This window comes from Lissotriton helveticus, chromosome 2_1 (assembly GCF_964261635.1).
Source record: "Lissotriton helveticus chromosome 2_1, aLisHel1.1, whole genome shotgun sequence".
Lineage (NCBI taxonomy): Eukaryota > Metazoa > Chordata > Amphibia > Caudata > Salamandridae > Lissotriton > Lissotriton helveticus.
Genome location: NC_136059.1, coordinates 1,184,002,786 through 1,184,023,151, shown reverse-complemented (window position 1 = coordinate 1,184,023,151; position 20,366 = coordinate 1,184,002,786). Strand labels below are relative to the sequence as shown.

The 20,366-nt window shown below is 45.0% G+C and overlaps 1 long non-coding RNA gene across 1 annotated transcript in view; it reads right to left on the bottom strand.

Annotated features, from left to right (window-relative positions):
* The window catches only part of LOC144819667 (uncharacterized), a 137,411-nt gene that overhangs the window by 76,660 nt on the left and 40,385 nt on the right, over positions 1 to 20,366 (bottom strand). The window lies entirely within an intron of this gene.

Genomic DNA, 20,366 nt, shown 5'->3' with positions numbered 1-20,366 from the left:
TGTTGCCAGCACCGAACTTGAAAACATATTTTCGAAGGGCATAAGTTCACTATGCCTAATAGAGGGTCTTAAACGACCCACAATTCCCTCATGTCGACACAGAGGGAAACATCCTTTACAACGCAACTTTTACCACGCAGTGCCTTTACGACGCAACTTTTACAACGCAAACCATTACAACGCATTGCGCTGGGGGGCGCTCTAGGATAGGGAATAAGTTTAATTTACTATCCAACACCTTCCCTAGTGACCACGGGGACTGGAGTTGGAATAGTAAATTAAACTTTTCACTATCCAGCACCCCAAAGCGCTATGTGTTGTAAAGGTTTGCGATGTAAAAACCGCGTTGTAAAGGCATGCGATGTAAAAGCATGCGTTGTAATGTCATACATCCCGACACAGAGCATACAATAGCATTCCCAGTGGCTCCTTAAGGCAGAGCTTTCCAAACTGTGTGTCCCGACACAGTACTGTGTCGCCTGCAAGTGGTGGGTGTGTCGCAGGATGACAGGGCACTTAGCACATAACTGCTGCTAAGGCATTCCTTTGAAAGAGTGTCTCGGAGTCTGCCGCAGCAGCGCGGACTCCGAGACACTCTGTTCTATGGGGGCCGACGATTCACAACAAAGCCCCATTAACATGTAAATGGTCTTTTAAAGACCTGCGAAATACTCGGGTGCATATGTTCACAAGCATAAAGCATGTGAGTTAAGGAGTGGTCAGATGAGAGGACTTTATATTGGGTGAGGGGGTGGATTAAGGATTAGTATGATATTGAAAATATTACCTTGAAAATGTGAGGGCAGCCTGTGTGTTCTGGATATTGAGTTGTCCAGTAAGAGTAGATGAATAGTGTGATCTGTTACGATCCAAGATGAAGTCACCAAACACAATATGGGGAGGATGAGAGGGGTCTGTTATAAAGTTGGAATCCAGGTCCTTGAGAAAGGTGCCATATCAGTGGTGAAGCACTAAAATATGAATTTGCTGGGGGTCTTTATTTACCTAGAAATGCACTTGAGGGATGCTTGTCGGGTCTCAGAAGAGGGTGGGTGAGTGAACGAGTTTTGAAGAGGAGAATTTGGAGTCAAAGTAGTCTATGATATAAATATGTACCCTGTAAGCTGGGGTACGGTGACAGAGGGTGACAGGTAGAGGGAGGGAGACAGAGGGAGATAGAGGGAGGAAGACAGAGAGAGGGGGAGACAGAGCGAGGGGCAGACAGAGAGAGGGAGACAGAGGGAGACAGAGAGCGGGAGACAGAGTGAGGGAGACAGAGGGAGGGAGACAGATAGAAGGAGAAGGGCGACAGAGGGATAGAGACAGAGGGAGGGAGACAGATAGAGGGAGATAGATTGAGGGAGACAGAGGGAGGGAGACAGACAAGGGGGAGACAGACAAGAGAGAGACATACAAGAGGGAGGAACACAGAGGCAAAGCGATGGAGGGAGACAGAGGGAGAGAGAGAGAGAGGAAGGGAGACAAAGAGAGGTAGATAGAGATTGAGAGAGGAAGACAGAGAGAGATAGACAGAGAGAGAGAGAGGGAGACAGACAGAGTGAGTGAGACAGAGGGAGGGAGAAGGAGGGATAGAGACAGAGAGAGGGAGGAAGACAGCGAGAGAGTGAGGGAGACATAGAGATGGAGGGAGACAGAGACAGAGACAGACAGAGACAGGGACAGACAAAGACAAATAGAGACAGAGAGAGGGAGACAGGGACAGACAGACAGGGACAGACAGACAGATAGAGGCAGAGACTGAGACAGAGAGGGAGAGGGAGACAGAGAGGGAGAGGGAGACAGAGAGGGAGAGGGAGACAGAGAGGGAGAGGGAGACAGAGACAGAGGGGGAGAGAGAGAGAGAGGGAGACAGCGGGTGACAGAGGGGAGAAAGGGAGGGAGACAGAGAGGGAGGGAGACAGAGGGAGGGAGGCAGAGGGAGACAGTCAGGGAGAGACAGAGGAAAGAAGAGGGAGACAGACAGAGGAAAGAAGAGGGAGACAGACAGAGGGAGGGAGACAGAGAGAGACAGAGAGCGGGAGACAGAGGGAGGGAGACAGAGGGAGGGAGACAGAGGGAGACAGAGAGAAAGAGACAGAGGGAGGGAGACAGCAGAGGGAGGGAGTCAGAGGGACAGAAACAGAGGGTGACAGAGAGCGGGAGACAGAGAGCGCGAGACAGAGAGCGGGAGACAGAGAGAGGGAGACAGAGGGAGACGGACAGAGAGAGGGAGACAGACAGAGGGAGCAGGGCAACAGAGGGAGGGAGACAGACAGAGGGAGGCAGGCGACAGAGGGAGGGAGACAGACAGAGGGAGGAGGGCAACAGAGGGAGGGAGACAGACAGAGAGAGACAGAATGAGGAAGAAAGACACAGCAAGACAGACAGAGACAGACTAAGGGAGACAGAGGGAGACAGAGAGAGGGAGACAGACAGAGTGAGTGAAAACCCCTTGAACTCCCCTTAGGTGTTTCGGGCTCGCTACGCTCGCTCGCTACACTGCCTTACTGTGTCCCAAAATGATGCATCTCCAAAAAGTGTGTCCCCAACATGAAAAGTTTGGAAAGCTGTGCCTTAAGGAGTGCTTCTAGGTAAAGTGCACACAGCAAAAATCGAAGAACAGTGTGTGTGATGTAAGGCAGGTTGGATGAGTCGACAACTTGCAACTACAGTGGGATTAAAGGTAGTGTACTATCCTCAGCTGCACTGTGGAAATATTCCCAATAAGACAGTTGCACTTGAAAGAGAATAAAAACGAATTGGAATTTAAAACTGTAGAGACTTCCTCATGAATAATATGTTTAATATAATAAAGACACCAACTGAAAGCATTAGGCATGTCTTTGATACAGGATTACAATAGGCTAGGCCAAATCAATCCTGGTCTTCTCTGCTTAACCCAATACATGAGGCCCTCATTAACAGTTGTAATATCCCACGTGAAGCGTGGAGATTGTTCTGCCCATTATAAGTAGCCCCATGGCTTCAGAACTAGTATTTCTGTGACCAGAAATATTGATCCGAGTTCACTCTGCATGGTTTGGTATATGGCAAAAATGAAGCAGAGAAGGGACAGGGGCTGCGAGCACGAAAACAAGCCAAACACACACAATTCTGCTCAATGCTGAAGATACCCCTGATATGAGTGCAGCATGCACCAGCTGGTCATGTGCAAGAAGTGTGCTCACAAGTGCAACCCCAGCGTTTATGCAGATTACCTTACCTTCACGTGAGACTGGTTATCAATGGCGGCGCAGCCCGCCAGACTCTTAGCCTCCTCGCCACCTCCTCTGCCATCTGACCGCTGCACACTGCGCTGACTCTGCTGAGATGCCTCTGGCTCAGAGTCTGAAGTGCAGCAGATGGCAAGAACTGCGCATGTCAATCTGCGCGAAGACCAAGCCTGTACTGAGGAGTTTGATTGAGGATGGTGCTAATAAGCTCTGCTCCAATGTGGGTGCAAACTCTTTGCCAAACTTCGAGTTTCAATCAGAGCGCAGAGTTGTAAAACCTTGCAAACTCCGCTGGCCGACCGCCCACCGCTAATGAAAGCCCTGGGGGAGACGAAACTCATATTATGCTAGGCCGAACCGTGGCGGTCCCACCAAGCATATTGATGGCTCTACACCACTTCAACACCACCAGGGATTGGCAGTTTCCTGGCAGCTGCTGCTGGTCCCACCGCCCAACTCATAATCGGGCGGTGGGGAAACCCCCACTGCCACGCCCTGACGAGTCTGGCTGTCCTAGAACTGCCATACTTGTGTGTGAGCCCTAGATGTAAATTATATGGAAGTTTTTGTTTTCGATGACACATTTATTATAAACATGAAGTAATAAAGACTGTCATTTAGTATTGGTGAGCAAGGTACTCAGGGCCATATTATCAAGCATTGGCGATACATTATCGCTGCTTTTATCGGCAGGAAACTGCAGCTAAAGCGGCGATAATGGGCTTGATAATATGCCCTTGCGAATTCCCATAGAAGCCCAGGTTCTGGTGTTAACCTGCGCTGCTATGGGAATTCACAAGGGCATATTATCAAGCCCATTATCGCCACTTTAGGGGCAGTTTCCTGTCGATAAAAGCGGCGATAATGTATTGCCCATGCTTGATAATATGGCCCCATGTGCTCAGAAGTGATACGGTGATAATTTTTTTCCAGGAACATTGATACGCTTGTCAAACTGCTGGATGGCCTCTATGCATGTTAGCGTATACTTTTATATTCTGTTGAGTACTGTGTGGTAATTTTTGTGTCGAAGCCTAACAAGCAGGACAGCTGTCTGGCTGCAAAGACGTAATGTCTACCTACCTCTCCTTTTACTCATCCCAAAACCCATCTTACTACTATGATCTCACAAATAACAATTTCTAGACTACTCCTTCTTCTATCCCTCCATTATTATAGTCAATCCAACTAGCAGACTTGCATGCCCACTGCTCCAATTAACTCCTATTTCCTTACACTAATCCACCACTAATCCTTTTTGGGTTCCAGAGTAGGGTGCTACACACCGAAAAGCACTTTGACGCCTTGTTAGGAGTAGTAACGCAATCTAAATTCATTCACTATATTTAAAGTGGACATTGTGAGCACACTTAGCACTTCTCTCCTTAGCCCTGCGTTTACCTATGTGCTAGTTTTGTTACAAAGCATATGGTGACACTCTAGCCCTAAAGCCAAATTCTACTCCTAAATGGTTAATTAGATGAATTTATGATTGAGCTATTACAGACTTCATCATTGAAAATAATATAGATTTTTCAAAGAAACTTCCACAACAAAAATGATTACCTCAATTGGATTTAAAGGTCCTATTTAGCTTAACCTTTTATGCATTTATAGAGTCTGTTCTGAAACATTCAAAAGTAATGGCAGTATCTTTTGGACATGACTTTAACCTATGCAAAAAATCCTTTATGGAATGGTACCTGTAACCCAACGCATAGCAACATCTACATAAAAGGAGGTTGCCGAAAGGTAGATGGCCCAGCCCTGAACCAATTAGCATGACATGATAATTAGTTAAGTATCTCCTGCAGTGCCATCCTTTGAGCAACCGAGAGCATCTAGGGTTGTCAGCACAGCTTTATGGCACTGTTAACAATTGAGCTACTGGTTGATTGGGGTATGAGCTCTTGACAAGCGGCAGAAACAGTCATAGTCAGGATAAGGCACAAGCAAACCCCAAATTAACCTGTGCTGAACCCCCTGGTAGCTTGGCACAGAGCTGTTAGGCTTAACTTAGTGGCAAAGGGTAAAGCATTTCAGCAACACTTCAAACAGTAAAAACACAATACAAAAAGATCCCACACCAAGTTAGTAAAATAAAACAAAATTTTAGAAATAAAATAAGACCAAAACAACAACAATCCAATCAGTAGAATTGGAGTTGTGAATTTTTGAAGAATAAACTGCAATCTAGCGCCCAAAAGCATCAAGCGCCAACTGTTGCAATCTGGTCATTCTGGACCGTGTCAAAGTCAAATGTTTAGGTGCACTGCGATAGAGCGTGGGTCCAATATAGTACCTAATTAGTCCTGCTGAAATGTTACTTTCTCAAGTTTTGTGCCAATAGCCACATTTGCATGAGAGAGAGTTTCCCAGAGCAAGGAGGGTATTGCGGGCTACATTCGGCGTGGTGCGAAAAGCAGGCCAAGGCAGGCTGGAACTTCACGCTGGCGATCTCCCACAAGCTGACGATGCTGCTGTGCAAAGAGATAGACTGGAGGCAGCTTGCACTGATTTTAGGTGCAAGCGGCACAATACTGGTGTGAGCACTCCCGTTCACTGTTCCAAAGAGCCCAGAAAATGTAATTTAGGAGCTCAAGAGCGACACCAAGGGTACAGGATATGAGGGGCACCTCTTGGGGGTCAGATAATCACTGAAGATTCCAGGAGCTGTTAGGGAGCCTATTATGTCCCTAAGGCTAGGATCAGGAAGCCAGAAGATTAGCCCTTTGAGTCACTCTGTGGTCCTGGGTTAAAGATGGAGATACAGGTTCAGTTCTTCTTCCCCTGGCAAGAAGGGGAGGGGGGAATCAGCACAGCAGGGCAGCAGTTCCTTGTAGAGCAGCAGTCCATCAGCGTGGCAGACCTTGTAGTACCACAGCAGTCCTTCTTTCCTGGCATAGTTTCCACAGTTCCATAAGTGTACTGAAGTGGTGGTGTCAAAGGTCATTCTTTTATACACAGTTGTGCCTTTGTAGTCAGGAAAAGCTTATGGAGGCATGCTTAAAAGTGCATACATGCCCTGCTTCCCCTGTCCTGGTTCTAGACAAACTACAGGTAGTTTTCTGCCCTTAGTATGGAGACAGGACACTGCCTATTTAGGTATAAGTGAGGGTGGGCCCAGCTCCTCCCTCCCATCCTGCCAGTGATTGCTCAGCCAGTCACACCTAAGCTCCCACTGTGTGTGGCTGTTTAGGAGAAACACAGAAAGCCCAACTACACCCAGTCATGAGCAAATTGCTAAGGCAGAAAAATTTGAACTTTCAGTGGCATTTTCAGAATTGTAATTTAAAATCTGACTTCACTAAAAAATTAGGATTTTAAATTAGACTTCAAGAGACACCGACCATGAATCCGTTATCTCTTCCCATTTGAAAATTCCACTTATAAAATGTAATAAGGCAACTCCAACATCTTATGGGAGAGATAAGCTTTGCAGTAGTGAAAAACAAATTTAAGAGGTTTTCACTACTAGGGCAGGTTAAACTTGAACATACATGTCTAAATTTTAAAATACACTACATCCTGCCTTGGGGCTGTCCAGGGCCCCCTTTAATGGTAAATCATATATATAAAAAAGAAAGATTTGGGCCTGGCAAAAAGTATATTCTGCCAGTCAAAATGATGACAGAGACGACGCGGCTCGGCCAGGTCTAGGCTGTGTGTATTTACTTTTTAAGCTTTTAAATTGCCTATTTGCCTACTTTGCACAAAAAAGACTTACTTCACTCATTTGCACATTTCCTTGCTCGCTCGCCCCAGGCACCCCGGTCCGTCACGGCTAGTGCCGCTTGAACGGAGGGTGCCCCAGGGGGTCAGAGCCATTCTTTACACTTCCTGCCTGGGGGTATTTCCGGCGCTACGCTACGCGCTCTAGTGTTCCACCACACACTGCTGTTAAAAGGCTTGGGGCAGAGCGACGCTAGTCTGATGACAGAGACGACGCGGCTCGGCCAGGTCTAGGCTGTGTGTATTTACTTTTTAACCCCTTCCATGCTCATGACGAGCTCAGCTCGTCATGGCATATACCTCTCAGGTGCTCATGACGAGCTGAGCTCGTCATGACCACACCCGTTTTCGTTGCTGTCCAGCACAGATGGGGAAACTCTTAAGCAGCAATGTGGCTAAGCTTTTAAATTACTTATTTGCCTACTTTGCACAAAAAAGACTTACTTCGCTCATTTGCACATTTCCTTGCTCGCTCGCCCCAGGCACCCCGGTCCATCACGGGAAGTGCCGCTTGAACGGAGGGTGCCCCAGGGGGTCAGAGCCGTTTTTACACTTCCTGCCTGGGGGCATTACCGACGCTATGCTACGCGCTCTAGTGTTCCACCGCACATCACTATTTAAATCAATGCCAGACCGGAGGCGCAGCGGACGCACGCAGCGGGCGCGCCGAAGGCGCACCTAAGGCAAGCCTGTCTGCGCCCGTCCGCTCCGGGACAGGGCCCAGGGCAACAATCCCTGCACAAATTTTAGGAGGGCCTGTGAGGCTTAGATATTCTAGTCAAGCACTTCACTTACTTAGAACTAGCGCCAGCTGTCCCATAATAGAGATGCACTCAGAAACCAAACTATGTCCAGTTTGTTCTCATACCTTCATTTTTTCTATTATCGAAGGATTGGCCAAACTCTACTCACAGCCCAAGAGATCAGAGATAAAACGAAACATCACAAGGCCGGACTAATTAACACCAGGTTCATGGTGAAACATAACATCCACATGGCGGAGCTACTAGAAAGCCAAAACTTAGATCTTATATTTATCACAGAAACTTGGGCAGACAAGGCCTCGGACATAGATTTGGCCGTTGCTATTCCAGAGGGGTTTTCCATCGGCAGAGTGGACAGGAAAGAAAAACGAGGGGGAGGACTAGCAATTATATTTAGAGACAAATTTAGGGTCAAGAGCTCAGATAAGCGCAGCAGTCTGGATTGTGAGACTTTATCCTTCCAGATTAAGGTCACTAACGACTACACCTTTAATGGCCTTTTAATATACAGGCCACCCAGAGCCAAAACACCGCTGATCCATTTACTCAGTCCGTTCTTGGAATCAAGCGTGAAAGGTCCCGATTATACCATCTTGGGAGATTTCAATCTACACTCAGAAAAAAGTTCTGACACTACGGTATCAACATTCAGGGACGCACTGGCCAATTTTGCCCTGGAACAGAGGGTTCTTCAAGATACTCATAGAGCTGGTCACACTCTTGATAGGATCTTTACATCCTGTGGGGGCATAAAAGCAAGCCGGGCCGAAGACGGCTGTAATACCAGAAACCGGTCCCCGGAAGCTTGTTTCCTTTCCAGTGAAGAATTGGCTTGGTAGTTTGGTCTGCCCTGTTCCCATGATGCACTGGGCCAGGGACAGACTAATTTGCATATAGCCAGGTTCTGAACTGGGATGGTGCAGTGAGCTAAAAAACGGTGATGGATCAAGCCCTGATCTGTTGACTGGGTAGGAGTGTTCTGATTAACTCAGATACTCTGTCCATCACCACCCCCTTTTGAAATATTTTGGCCACCACAAGTGTGGAAGGGTATGCTCAGATATGAGTCCCTTGCTCACTGCACCATCAGGATTCAAGCAAGCCGGGCCGAAGACGGCTGTAATGCCAGAAACCGGTCCCCGGAAGCTTGTTTCCTTTCCAGTGAAGAATTGGCTTGGTAGTTTGGTCTGCCCTGTTCCCATGATGCACTGGGCCAGGGACAGACTAATTTGCATATAGCCAGGTTCTGAACTGGGATGGTGCAGTGAGCTAAAAAACGGTGATGGATCAAGCCCTGATCTGTTGACTGGGTAGGAGTGTTCTGATTAACTCAGATACTCTGTCCATCACCACCCCCTTTTGAAATATTTTGGCCACCACAAGTGTGGAAGGGTATGCTCAGACATGAGTCCCTTGCTCACTGCACCATCAGGATTCAAGCAAGCCGGGCCGAAGACGGCTGTAATGCCAGAAACCGGTCCCCGGAAGCTTGTTTCCTTTCCAGTGAAGAATTGGCTTGGTAGTTTGGTCTGCCCTGTTCCCATGATGCACTGGGCCAGGGACAGACTAATTTGCATATAGCCAGGTTCTGAACTGGGATGGTGCAGTGAGCTAAAAAATGGTGATGGATCAAGCCCCGATCTGTTGACTGGGTAGGAGTGTTCTGATTAACTCAGATACTCTGTCCATCACCACCCCCTTTTGAACAATTTTGCCCTGGAACAGAGGGTTCTTCAAGATACTCATAGAGCTGGTCACACTCTTGATAGGATCTTTACATCCTGTGGGGGCATAAAAAAAGTGGATACTTTACAAGTCCCCTGGTCAGACCACAAGGTGATTACCTACTCCTTGGAAGTGAACGAAGAGCTAAGTAGACTCACTGGCTCACCTAGGATTGTCACATATCGGGATTGGTCGAGGACCAATACACAGACTCTTCTAGATAAACTACAGTCATCATGTCCCGTACTTGCCCCAGACAGCAATACAGCCAATGATCAAATCACTGATTGGATAAATGCTGCAGTAAATGTTGCAGCCCCGCAACTTTCAAGAGGAAAATTCATTCTCAGCCATGGTACTCGGAAGCTCTTAGGTCACAAAAGAAGAATTGTAGAAGAGCTGAGAAAAGATGGAGGACCAATTATGATCCAGGGCTAAAAGAAGATTACAAAGCTTCATTGGTCGTTTATAGAAATCTGATTATTGTAGAAAAAAGCAGTTACTTTACACGAAAAATTAACGAGACAAAAAACTCCAGCAGAGCTCTTTTTGCCACAGTAAAAAAACTAACAAAAATAGATAACAGTAGTAAGGTAGCAATGACCTTGGATTTTTGCAATACTCTAGGCGAATTCTTCATCAATAAAGTATCATCGGTATATGACTCCTTTAAAAAAATCGATAAAGGTACACCCGCTCAGGCAACCTTAGAACCAAAAAAAGAACCCTCGAGGATATCCCAGGGCCCATGGTTTCAATTCGTACCACCCTCAGCAGATCAGATTCTGCAAGCAGTGAGAACCCACCAGATCAGGTAGCCCAATGGACCCTTGTCCACCTAAATTGATGCAGATTTTTCCCGAGCTGCTAAGTACACAACTAGAGAAACTGTTCATACAAATACTAAAGTCTGAGATCTTTCCAGACGCATGGAAAACCACCTCGGTGATGCCATTGTTAAAAAAATCGAATTTAGACCCTGAAGAACTGGGCAATTACAGACCTATTGCCAGGATACACTTCGCCGCAAAAACTTTGGAGAAACTTCTGAACAGGCAGCTGTCCCAATTCTTCTCGGATGGAAACATATTAGACCACTCACAATTTGGCTTCCGAGAGGGACATGGGACAGAAACTGCACTGCTAACGGCGGTGGAAGAACTCAGGAGTGTTCTGGATGATGGAGGGAAGGCCGCCTTGGTTCTTTTGGACCTCTCGGCGGCCTTCGATACGGTTAGCCATGAGATACTCTTGACCCGTCTGGCTGAAGTCAGAGTTCATAGCTCGGCGGGCTCTCTATTGGCATCCTATTTATGTAACAGAACTTTCTCGGTAGAGTTGGGGGAGGCAAGATCCAAATCATTTAGGTCACCGTGTGGGGTGCCCCAGGGGTCATCATTAAGCCCTACCCTTTTTAATTTGTATGTAGCTCCATTAGCAGGAATCATAAGGGAAAGTGGTTTCATTCCAGTTTCCTATGCCGACGACACCCAGATAGTGGTGTCTATTAGCAAGGATGTTAAAGAGACAGCGAATAAATTCAGATCATGTATGACACAAGTCAAACAATGGATGCTGAATAACTGCTTGAAGCAAAATGGGGATAAAAGTGAGGTACTGGTGCTGGGGGTTGATCCTAATACATGGTCCCCGGAGTGGTGGCCAGACAGCCTTGGCAACTGTCCAGCTCCAGTAGAAAAGGTGAAAAACCTGGGTATGACGCTAGACATCAAACTCTCATCTGATGCTCAGGACAGCAAACTGGCTTCATCAGTCTGGTTCATACTGGAAATGATTAGGAAACCTCTGCCTTACATTCCAGCAGACACTTGGAAAATGGTGGTGACTGCCCTGGCCTTGTCTAGGATAGACTATGGGAATGCCTTGTACGCGGGGGCCAAGGTCCAAATTCTAGCAAAATTACAACGCCTGCAGAATGCAGCCGCAAGGCTGGTGCTGGACATTCCCAAACATGAACCAATTGCCCATAAATTAAGAACCCTTCATTGGCTCCCCATCACCAAAAGAGTGCAGTTTAAACCGCTATGCCTAGCTTACAAGGGGCTTCACGGATCCAGCTCGCAGTTTTTAAAAACCCATCTTAAACTGTACGAACCTTCCAGGCCAATTTAATTCAGGTTCCTAAACACAGACGGGCCAGATGGGGAGGAAGAAGTTTTTTATTACAAACAGCAACGGTATGGAACCTTCTCCCAATCTCTATTAAAGACAGTCCATCCCTGCTCTCCTTCAGAAAAGCAGTGAAAACATGGCTCTTTTCTGCCTGTTAGACTCTGTACTGTCGACCCGGAGTTCTCTGATTTGTCATAGCGCCAAGACGCCCATGGGCATTCGTGCGCTCTATAAAATTATAAATCAAATCAAATCAAATCAAAATGGCAGTTTAAACTGCAACATAGGCTCTGCAATGGTATACCTGAGCCATTCTTCAAGGGCTACTTAAGTGGTTGGCCAAAGTATTAACAAGTAAGACATCGGCACCTTACCCGGCGGGAGATATTGCTATCGATAGACGAAATGGTTACACAGTCAAATGGGCGGGTGTAAATCAACTTGAACTTTGTAAGCACCTTTTGACAGTTTGCAAAGATGATTTTACAGCCTGTCTCGATGAAAATACAAACAAAACAGGTATTCTTAGCTCCTTTGGGAAAATAACTCAGTCTATACAATACAGACTACGGGCAAAAAGCAAGAAAGGGGCTGATAAGAGACGCGGTTGGTTTGATTCCAAATGCTCCTAAACCCATACAGCTTTGATAACTGCCTTACGTAAGCCCATAAAAGTTCGAGCAGATATAAAAAGGGAAAGATTAGCCTATAAGACGTCTCTTAAGGAACGAAAGGCGATCATAAGGTCTGAACTTAGGCAAGATCTAAAACGAGCATCAGCCTGGAAAGATACAAAAGGTTTCTGGAAGGCAGTGAATGCCCCTTTCCTCGCCCCAGGTAACCTGCCTAGTATCGAAATAGCAATAGGGAAGGATAAATGGGTGTCTCATTTTTTGGGCCTTTATACTAATCAGGTGGACCCCCGAAATGAGGTGTCCATATGTTTAAATCCTCCAATCCATCTTCCTATTGAAATTGACTTTGACGTCCAGGATGTGATCTTGGCCATTAACGAAAGTAAGGGGGGTAAAGCGCCGGGTCCCGACAGCATGCCAGTGGACTTATTTAAATCAGATCCATTGCTAAGGGGACCCCTGCTAGCCCTGGTTTTAAAAGATTGTTTTTCCCTGGGATTTACAGCCACTTGGACAGAATCGATACTTGTCCCTATTTACAAGAAGCGTAATCAGGACGATCCGTCCTGTTACAGACCAATATCATTATTAGACTCTTTTGCAAAGGTGGCTGGGCGCGTCGTTTTAAACCGCCTCCAGTTATGGGCAGACGAAAACTGTATAGTTTCTGAATTACAGTATGGCTTCCGCCAAGGTGTGGGAACCATCAAACAATGTCTGAATCTGAACTTACTGGTAGGAAAGTATTTAAAGGCTAAAAAGGGGAATTTATTTTTATGTTTTGTTGATTTGAGTTCAGCCTTTGACTGTGTTAACCATCAGAAGCTATGGAGCATTTTAGACATCACAGGGGTTGATCCACCCATTCTTAATTTTTTTAAACATTTTTATTTAGATGCTAGGGCCCGGGTGCACTATGGAAGGGGTGGTGAACTCAGTAAGACCCTACCGGTAAAGAAGGGGGTGAGGTTGTTCACTCTTTATATTATTAGCCTGGGAGCAAAATTAGGCAAAGATTGTCAAGATTTGCCATGCATAAATGGACCGCCAATAGGAGCTTTATTATATGCTGATGATGCCGTCTTATTGGCTCGTACCCCATTGGCTCACAACATTTTATTACCAGCTTTTCTGCCTATATGCTAGATCTTGATCTTCATGTCAATATAACTAAAACATTTACGATGAAATGTTGTAAGCCCATTATCAAGTGCCGAGAATGTGTCATCGAAAATAGAAAACTCAAACTCACGGCTCATTTTTCTTACTTGGGCATTGTATTTGGAAAAAGGGGTCTATGGGCTAAAGCTATTGAATCCAGGAAATTATTATTTTGTAAAGCCACTGGTGCAATAATCAATTTTGCAAGGAAATTGGGGAGGCGCCCTGTTGTAGACTTAATAACAATCTATAAATCTTAATGCATTCCTGTTGCTATGTATGAAGCAGGCATCTGGGGGTATGCCAATGCCGAGTGCCTGCAAATAGTTGAAAACAGGTTCCTGAGATATCTTTTAGCTGTACCCAGTAGCACAGCTGCATTTGTATGCCACGCTGAGTTGGGGTTGCCTTATCTTCGAGACTTGAATTAATTACAGCCCATCTTGCTATGGCATAAAGTTTGGGCTGGTATCTCTACTGGTTTGAACAGGGACCTGATTAATGATTGTTTGTCCCTTGACGGGGTTGACCGTATTTCCTGGTTGACTTATGTCAAAAAATTCTTAGAGAGTTTAGGACATCCGGAATACTTCTCTAATCCTGAGAGTTTGAACAATGTTACTAGAAATAATTTAAAATCAAAATGTTTGGACTATTTGGAGTTCATTCACCTAACCAGTAACATTGTAAAACCGCCAGTGAGTACACACCAACTACTCTTGACTCAACCAGGGATACAACCATACTTACTGAACACTGCAGGAGCCTATGATAGATTGTTATTGACCCGTCTACTTCTTTTCATTGTTTAGTTCTGTTAAAGGTTGTTGTTTTAAAGGGGAATATGGTAGGAAGTAATTTAATTATAATAAATTAATTCTTTTTCCATTTATTAATATTTATTTAATTTAAATTGTATAATGATAATCGTGTTTTTAATTTTGTTTGGTACATTTTATGTGTGGGTTGTGAGGTTTATAGGGGTTTAAAGTGGGTAGTAATTTATTTTTAATTAATTATCAATTATACTTAATTATAATTATTTAATTAATTGATAATAATTATGGTAATTGTGTCATTAATTTTGGATGCAGGTTGTGGGATTGATAATGGTAAAGGGTGAGAAGTCATTTATTTTTAATTAAGTAATAATTTGTTTATAATTAATAATAAATAATTCATAATTAATGTTGTTAATTGTTTAAATATATTTTTGAGGGTGTGGGTTTTGGGCTTATAGTGGCAAAAGGTGGGAAGTTCTCTATTTTTAATTAACTAATAAGTAGTCGTTTATTAATAATATTTAATTAATTAACAATTAAATATAGAAATTGTGTACTTAATTTTAGTTGTGGGTTGTGAAGTTTTTAGGGATAAAAGGTGGGAAAATTTTTATTTTTAATTAATTAATAATTAGTTGATAAGTAATTAATTGAACATTAATTAGGGTAGTTGTTTAAATATTTTTTGTGTGTGTTGGTACTGGGGAGTATAGGGGTAATGGGTGGGAAGTTAATTAATTTGTATGTTTTTTTAATTTTTGTTTTGTTAATAGTATTTGTTTAATTGATAATTAACTATGTTAATTATGGAAATATATTTTTTGATGTGGGTTGTGTGGTGTTATAGGGTAGGAAGAGAATAAACTACATATAAGTAATAGGTAATGTTTTTGTTAATAAATCATTTCTAAATAAAAATATTTATTTGTTTGATAATATTTTTTTATTTTATTTAATGTAATATTTGTAGGTATTTGAGACATAAATGTAACATTATAATACGTTGTTATGTTTTATTTTTCATATTAAATATATTTTTATTTTAAGAATATTTAGATATTTTTTGCTTTAAAAAAAATATTTTTATTTTGTTGATGGTATTTTGTTTGTTTTTAATTTTTAACGGACTGGAGTGGGAATTGTAAATGTTACCCCTCTGCAATCCGCTATCTAACACTTTCCCTACTGTTGCGCTTATTGGAGTTGGAATAGTAATTTTAACCCTTTTCACTCCAAAACTTTCCCTACTGTTGCGCTCATTGGAGTGGGAGTAGTAATTTTTACCCCTCCACAATCCAACACTTTCCCAACTGTTGCACTGACTGGACTGGGAATATTAAATGTTACCCTTCTGCTCCTCAAATGTTTCCTTGGTGTTGTATTAGCTGGAATGGGTGTAGTAAACCTTTTCTATGTGTAATGTATCTCTAATACTACAGTTGCATTTATTGGAGGGAGATTTGTAAATTTTATTTTGATCCAGTATTAATATTTATGTGTTGTGCTAAATGGGAGTGATGCATTGTTTATGTATTGACTTTAATAGTTAGCGTTGTGTATTAAATGCTATCATTAATTTTATATTGTTACAATATATAATATTATGTTTTATTTATTTTAAATTATATAATATTTTAAATGATTAATATTTGTTAATTGGATTTCTTTTTTTACTTAGTTTAAAGATTTTAAAATAATATAACATTTTAATTTCATTAGAATGTATTTTTCCATAGATTTGGGGGTCGATACCGATCCTGGAAAAGAAACGTCCGTACGATTCGTATCCGGAGCCCTCTCCGTACGAATCGTAAACATGCCGTACGACCCAACGAGTACGATCCAGACCGGGGTATAAGTGCGAGATTCGTACGGTCCACGTCAGGTAAGGGCGATTCGTACGGAAGAGCACACAATCACATACACATCGTATGGTGCGTACACCCCATGATCGCAGGGGTACGGTGCATACCCCTGCGATCATGGGGTGTATGGACCGTACCTCACGATCGCAGGGTGTACGCACCGTACACCCAGCTAACATGGGGTACGGTGCGTACACGCCATGATCGCGGGGTATGGTGCGTATACCCCATGATCGCAGGGGTACACACCGTACCCCTGCGATCATGGGGTGTATGCACCGTACCCGGAGGGGGGCCGTACCTGTTTCGAGGCAAACTCTGCTTCTCCGAATGTTTCCGGCTCCCGTAGAAAAAGCTTTGTACGGTGCGTACCCGACACGAATCGTACTTGCTGGGTCGGAAAAACCAGCCGCGCACCATATGGATGTCACGTACAGCGGATTCCGAGGGAGATTCATACGGGGATTAGATTTGTACGGTCTCTGTATGATTCGTACGGAGTCCAGCTCCTGGTACGAATCGTACTTCGTCGTACGTACGGGGGACGTTGCAGGGTACGATTCGTATGGGAAAAACGCTCCGTACGGCTATTCAGAGTGTTTTTTCCCGAATCGGAATCGACCCCTTGATGTTAATGGTATATGTATGCATATATATGTATATTTATGTGTTATATTTTTTATATATAATTTTTAAATGATAAAATACATTTAAGTTAGTAGTTTAATAATTGTTTTAAAGTAAATATATATATATATATATATACATTATCTATATATTAATTAATATATATGTGTGTTTAACTGTTTTTTAATTACTTTTATTTGTTATATTCACATATACTTTATTTTTATTCATTTTATTATTTAATATAGTTAATATGCAATTTTATTTTAAATATATATAAAAACAATATATTGTACAACTATATTTATGACATCGATATTTTTTCTGATCTTTTTGTACTTAACATTATAAATATACAATGTCAATATTTTTGACATCCGTATTTATAACTCGATATTTTTAGGTGTCGATATTCTGTCAGTGAACCGCAGAAAAAGCAAGGTTCCAGAGACACCAATACCTTTTTCTACTAGTTTAGCCTTCCTGCTTCAGTAAAATTGACCTGGAATCCCTTTTAGAAGGGCCATGGTTTCATTAAGACTAAGGGGACACTTTAAACTCTGCTTAGCGCTCATACCTGGCGTTAGCTGTTGGGACTTGGTTGCTGGACGCCTGCCTGCCTGCCTGCCTGCCTGCCTGCCTGCCTGCCTGCCTGCCTGCCTGCCTCCTGTGGAAGCTCGCCGCACCCGCTCCGCGGGTGCCGCTTCGTCGTCCCTTGCTGGGGGCTTGTCTCTGTTGCTGTTCCTGGCGGTAGCAAGGACCCGGGCTGGGTGAGAGGCACAGCGGGGCTGCGAGCGTGGACAGGGACTCCATTGCCCAGGAGTCCCTGCGTGACCCCTGCAGACCTTCCGGTCCGCTCTCCCCGTTGGCCCGCCCACTGCCCTTTGGAGGGTATTTTATCTCCTCTTTCCGTCTTTGCTGTGTGACACTTTAAACTCTGCTTAGCGCTCATACCTGGCGTTAGCTGTTGGGACTTGGTTGCTGGATGCCTGCCTGCCTCCTGTGGAAGCTCGCCGCACCCGCTCCGCGGGTGCCGCTTCGTCGTCCCTTGCTGGGGGCTTGTCTCTGTTGCTGTTCCTGGCGGTAGCAAGGACCCGGGCTGGGTGAGAGGCACAGCGGGGCTGCGAGCGTGGACAGGGACTCCATTGCCCAGGAGTCCCTGCGTGACCCCTGCAGACCTTCCGGTCCGCTCTCCCCGTTGGCCCGCCCACTGCCCTTTGGAGGGTATTTTATCTCCTCTTTCCGTCTTTGCTGTGGGACACTTTAAACTCTGCTTAGCGCTCATACCTGGCGTTAGCTGTTGGGACTTGGTTGCTGGACGCCTGCCTGCCTCCTGTGGAAGCTCGCCGCACCCGCTCCGCGGGTGCCGCTTCGTCGTCCCTTGCTGGGGGCTTGTCTCTGTTGCTGTTCCTGGCGGTAGCAAGGACCCGGGCTGGGTGAGAGGCACAGCGGGGCTGCGAGCGTGGACAGGGACTCCATTGCCCAGGAGTCCCTGCGTGACCCCTGCAGACCTTCCGGTCCGCTCTCCCCGTTGGCCCGCCCACTGCCCTTTACGGTCTCTATATCTAGGAACATCACTCCCGCAGCGCGGGACGCAGCCCGGGGCAAAGACCGGGCTAAGAGCGGGCCGTTTGAGGCCGCTCGAGGTCTGAGAGGTCTGGGCTGGGCCATCCCCCTTGGGTTTTAATCAGCTTTGTTTTTACTTGTGCCAAATATTTTCTGTGCCCTTGTTCCCTGTTGTTTTCATAATGTGTTCACGGGGCAGTCGTAGCAAAACTGCCATGGGTCTTAAAAAACCTAGTGGGACCCTGGATGACTTCCTCACGAAGACCAATTTGGCCATTGATGCGGAAATAAATAAAATGCAGCATAGGGTTTCTCTTGAACTAGATGCTGCGCGTAAATTGTCTCTAGACATCGCTTTTTCCAAGAAATCATCCCTAGGAAATCTGGCCCTAGCGATAACCCCCGAGCGCACATCTGGTCCTCGCCCCTTGCTTACAGTGGCTGATATACACCACCCTCCACCTATATCTCCTCTCAAGCAAGTTAAGGACTCTATCCCATCCCCTTTGGAGGAGCCTGCACCGCCCACTTATGTGGCTGAAAAAAGATCACCAGTAAAAATTGTCATGCCCAAGATCGCTGCTAATGCTAGAAAGGTTGCCCTACAGCGGAAAAAAAGTCTGGCAAGGTCTATCTTTGCTCGTAAAAAGGCAAAGATTGCCCGTTCCCAGTTATTTAATAGTCGACGACCATTGGGTACATCTGGGTTTGGGGAAGCTAAAGATAAAACTACCTCAGCTTTACCAGGCAGTGACATCAGCCTTGTTCCAAGTGGTGTTGAGTTTGATCCCTTAGTGGAAATTTCCCAGGATAAGAATAAAGAAGGACCAAATGTGGGTAGACTGAGCGGGGTTGAGGGGGATAGGAGGAGGGACGAGGAATTCTTACAAACTGTTTGGGATACACTTAAAAAGTTACTCGCCCCCCTGGAACTTAGACTTTCCCGTATGGAAAACCATTTGCTAGAAATGGATAGGACTATAGTTACACTGGCTAGCTTTAGTCTTAAGCAAATGGAAGCTAGGCTTTCACAGGATGAGGGTTTCATTTCCCAGCCACTAGAGTCAGATCCCACGGCCCCCCCACCCCCAAGATCTAAACCTGTACCAAAACCTCGCACAATAGTTGGGGATAGCGCTATTACTCCTCCCAATCCTAGTGTTTGTCCCCTGCCCCAGGATTCAATACCACCCAAACCCAGACAACAAGCTTGCCCAGCCAAAAATATAACACCATCTAATGCGAGGGCTCAAACTAGCTCACAACAGAACGTAACATGTCTTAAATCCAGGCCACAATCTGTTGTACAACAGCCTAATCAATTGACTAATAAGAACCTGCCATCCTTAGAATCTAGCCGACCGAATTTTCGTGGTGGTTATATCGATCTGCCTCCAGAGGCCAGTCCATATGTCATCGTATTAGCTGGTGTACCTACTCTTGACCCACAAACAAAAGAGAACCTCTGGTCTCTTAAAAATAAGGTCATTCATTGGCTTAATAAGAATAGACAGCTACCTAGTCACCCAAGAAGTCAGGTCTTAATGGTACGAAGAGTACCTTGGGTTGGACGCACCCACAAATCCATTACTGGTGACTGTATAGTGGTGTCATTTGCTGATCCCCATACAGCACAGCACCTTTGTTCATGGGCCCCTTGTGAAGATGACCATTCAGTCGTTGTTAGACCCCTCACTTTTTTCTATCCTCCTCAACGGCAGTTTGGCCTGGGAGGGTCTTGGACGACAATCCAAAAGCCCAGGCACAGAGGATTTGGAAATGGTGGGCCCACCCAGAGCACCAGGTGGCAAGGTGTGCCTACATCTAATATGTTTGGCTGCTTGGATGAGGTCGATTGACATGGGGGAGTGGATGCTTTAAAACATCCAGTAGATTTCATCTCGCCCTCCCAGGCACCACCCAGTACGGCATGTTCCATGTTGCCTTCGGGCCCACGATTAACACTGGACACTGTTTGTGATCGAATCTCGGCTGAGTTAGGAGTTCTGGGTCACATTGAGACTCCTAGCCATAGTAATCCAGTTAACGAAATTAAAATGGCCTCTTGGAACATAGCAGGTTTAAGGGGTCGCCTGGATAACGATGATTGGGTTGATTACATCACTACTCACGATATCATCGC